Raw genomic sequence first — 3,345 nt, forward strand, 5'->3', positions numbered from 1 at the left:
CTGGGCTTTTGTTTTGTAGTAACTCATATCTCTAATCTGGCTTGGAACAAAGCTTCTCAGTCCTTTCAGGCCTTGCCACGACACTTGCAGGAGAAAAGGAGGCTCTGTCTAGTGGTCAGCAAGCCAAGATGAACAACAGGGACTGGCTGCAGCTAATGCAGAGAGCACATTCCTGTGACAGAAAAGGGCTTCACCCCCATGGCAGAGCGGCTCTGCTGTGTTTCATCTGGTTTGATGCTTTTCACCCAAAGTTCACAAATGATGTGCAGGCCTTTGTTTGAGCCCCCCTCCAAGGCCAGCAAGCAGAGAAAAAGCTGTGCACACAGAGGGAATCCGTACTGGGAAGTGAGAGACTGGTCCTGGCACTGAGAGTTGCTGAGTTCTGGTATTTGGCATTCAGGAAGCTTTTGAAGTATCTCCCCAATCCTGCTGAAAATGTTTTATTAAGGAGACAAAGCATATTAATTTGGGCCCCATGCTGGGCTAATGAATTAAACAGTTCTAAACTGAAGCTGTGGCTTAGGGTCTTGGCAGAGTCATCATCCTTGCCTGTGTGGGCACGTGCCCTTGGCCATGGGCAGCGAGACCCCCAGGAACAAGAGCATGAAGTGTTCTGTGTCTGCTCTTACCTGTCTCTCCCCCAGACAGGTTTTGCTGTGCTGCACTGGGCATAGCTGGGAAACCTGTTCCTCACCAGGTTCATCAGTGACAGGTGAAGCACCGAGCTCCTTCTGCTCATCACCAGCCTCTGTCCCTGCACACAGCAGTGTCCTGGGCACAACGAGCCCAGAGCTTCCCAGGACAAGGCAGGATCAGGCTGAGCTGGAGAGGAGCACCCCACATCCAGGAAGAATAGCTGCCTGCTTGACTGAAAATAGACCATGAAACATTTGAAGAAGACAGAGCTGGAGTGGATGATTGCCTGAGGCAAGGCGCAGCTCCAGCTGAGTTCACTGCTGAGCTCTGAGAGCATAAGCACATGAGGAGCATGGGGGAGGGATGCCAGGCTTTCTGGGAAGGCCTTCAAGTGTCTCAATGGAGCACAAAGCCCAGAGAAAAACTTCCTTTGAATGGATCCCCAGCGAGGGAGTTACAGTTACACTGCTGTGCCCAGACATGGATACACAGAGCACTGGGCTGATGTTACAGCATCCAGTGGAGGTCAGGGAAGGTGTGGAATTGTGCTTCTCCCAGCAAGGCACTTGGCAGCACCACAGCTTTTTCTCTGCTTATTTCAGGGCTGGATTTTTGTTGCTGGCAGCTGTTTCTGAGCTGACACTTCTAGCTCCTGTGCCCGAAGTGGGACACATCAGGGGCAAGCAGAGGCAGCTCACCAGCCCTCTGCTTCCCATGAGCCGGTGCTTGAGTTCAGTTCTCCCAGCTCCACAGATCGTGTTCCTGCTCCGGCTCTGTCAGGGATGCTGGAAGTGTCCAAGGCCAGGTCGGACAGGGACTGGAGCAACCTGGGACAGTGGAAGGTGTACCTGCCCATGGCAGGGAGTGGGACGAGACGATCTTAAAGTCCCTCCCGGTGCCTGATTACCGAGGGTTTTTCCCCGCCCCGGGGGGAGCGGCCGAAGCGAGCGGGGCGGTGTCTGTGGAATCACCCCGGCAGCATGGAGAGGACTGCGCCTTTTCTGCCCCTGCCGCCGTGTGGAGATGAAGCGGTTCTGGGGGCTGGGCTCCTTCAGCTCGCCGCCATGAGGGCCAGGAGCGGCTCTGGCGGGCCGGGCTCCCTCTCCATGAGGGCAGGGAGTGGCTCTGGCGGGCTGGGCTCCTTCAGCTCGCCGCCATGAGGGCCAGGAGCGGCTCTGGCGGGCCGGGCTCCCTCTCCATGAGGGCAGGGAGGGGCTCTGGCGGGCTGGGCTCCTTCAGCTCGCCGCCATGAGGGCCAGGAGCGGCTCTGGCGGGCCAGGCTCGTTCAGCTCGCTGCCGTGAGGGCAGGGAGGGGCTCTGGCGGGCCAGGCTCGTTCAGCTCGCCGCCATGAGGGCAAGGAGCGGCTCTGGCGGGCTGGGCTCCTTCAGCTCGCTGCTATGAGGGCAAGGAGCGGCTCTGGCGGGCCGAGCTCCCTCGCCATGAGGGGCCACCACCGCCATGAGGTGAGGGGGGGGGGGCGGGTACAGGGCACGGGTGGCGGCGGCAGCGGGGCTGGAGACCGGGGCTCCGGGGCAGGAAGGCGCCACCTGAAATACTCACTGTCTCCTATTTATCTGTTCGGCCGGGGGACTGGGGATGTTGCTCGGCTGTGCGGTTCAGCATTAATTCCTCAGCCTTTCGCTCGGTGTGCTGGCTTTTGTCCTCTGCCACAAGCCAGGCCGCTGCTGTTAAGCTTTGTGAATACAGATGGAACTAATGGCTTATTTGTGATGTTTCTGCTGTCCTCTCTTTAGGCCTTCAGCCGATGACCGATGGCAGTGACCTGCCCGAAGGAGCAGCTCTGAGGTGCCCCGGCCCCGTCGCGTGTGGAACCCCGAGCTGAGCTGTGCTGAGCTGTGCTGGGACAGCCGGGGAGGCGCTCCGGGAGGGCACTGGAGCCTGCGAGAGCAGATGTGAAGGGATAACCTGCCCGTGGGACACAGCAAGAGCTCTGGAGCCACATGGGTGAGGTGTGACCGTGAGCCAGCCTGGGAAAATGGGCAAAAATATTTTGCTGTCTAAAAGGCCTCTGCTGGCTCCTGTGCTAGCCTCAGGTCCTCAGGGTGGAAATAACGTGGTTTATCCAGAAATAAGTTTAGCTTATCTATTCCTCTTGCTGGATGAAGCCTTGATGAGAGTAGGCATCATCAGAAAAGTGCCTCCATGTTTTTTCTGCACTGTAAACCCCCCAGTTCTGGGGTTTTTGTCTCCCAGCAGTAGTCAGCTGCTCGTGGCTGCTCAGTGCCTGTGGCAGTGTTATGCTGCTGGGAGAGAAAGGTGCTGCTGAGCTTTCCTGGCACCAGCGAGGCCGTCTTGGTGCTCAGTGGTGCCAGGTTTTGGCAGCACTCTGCATGCCTGAGAGTGGAGTAACTCCTGCCCGTGGAGACAGGTGACTAGACTGTGAGTGTCCATGCAGCAACAGGCAGCTTTATTGAGATCTAACTTCCTTATATAGATGAGAAGGCCCATGAAGGTAATCCTCATTGGCTGAGCCAGTTACTACTCAGCTAACCAGCCAATAGCAGCCTGAGTCTCCAATGGCCTGGGCCTGCTCTTACTGGTCGAATTACATAAGCAAGGTAATTATATAATAAATCACTTATGAAGTTGGAATTATTTATACTGTGTGGCCTACAGGCCAGATGTAGAGCATCACAGAGGAATAGCTCATAAATATGGAACTTGTGTGTGTCATAAAACCTCTGTTC

General features: G+C 56.5%; 1 non-coding gene across 1 annotated transcript; it reads left to right on the forward strand.

Annotated features, from left to right (window-relative positions):
* Positions 1–2,846: 2,846 nt before the first annotated feature.
* Positions 2,847–3,050, forward strand: LOC134414002 (small nucleolar RNA SNORA74). Its single transcript, XR_010026634.1, has one exon. It is a non-coding gene; the product is annotated as a small nucleolar RNA SNORA74 (small nucleolar RNA).
* Positions 3,051–3,345: the final 295 nt, after the last annotated feature.

This window comes from Melospiza melodia, unplaced genomic scaffold (assembly GCF_035770615.1).
Source record: "Melospiza melodia melodia isolate bMelMel2 unplaced genomic scaffold, bMelMel2.pri scaffold_70, whole genome shotgun sequence".
Classification (NCBI taxonomy): Eukaryota; Metazoa; Chordata; class Aves; order Passeriformes; family Passerellidae; genus Melospiza; species Melospiza melodia.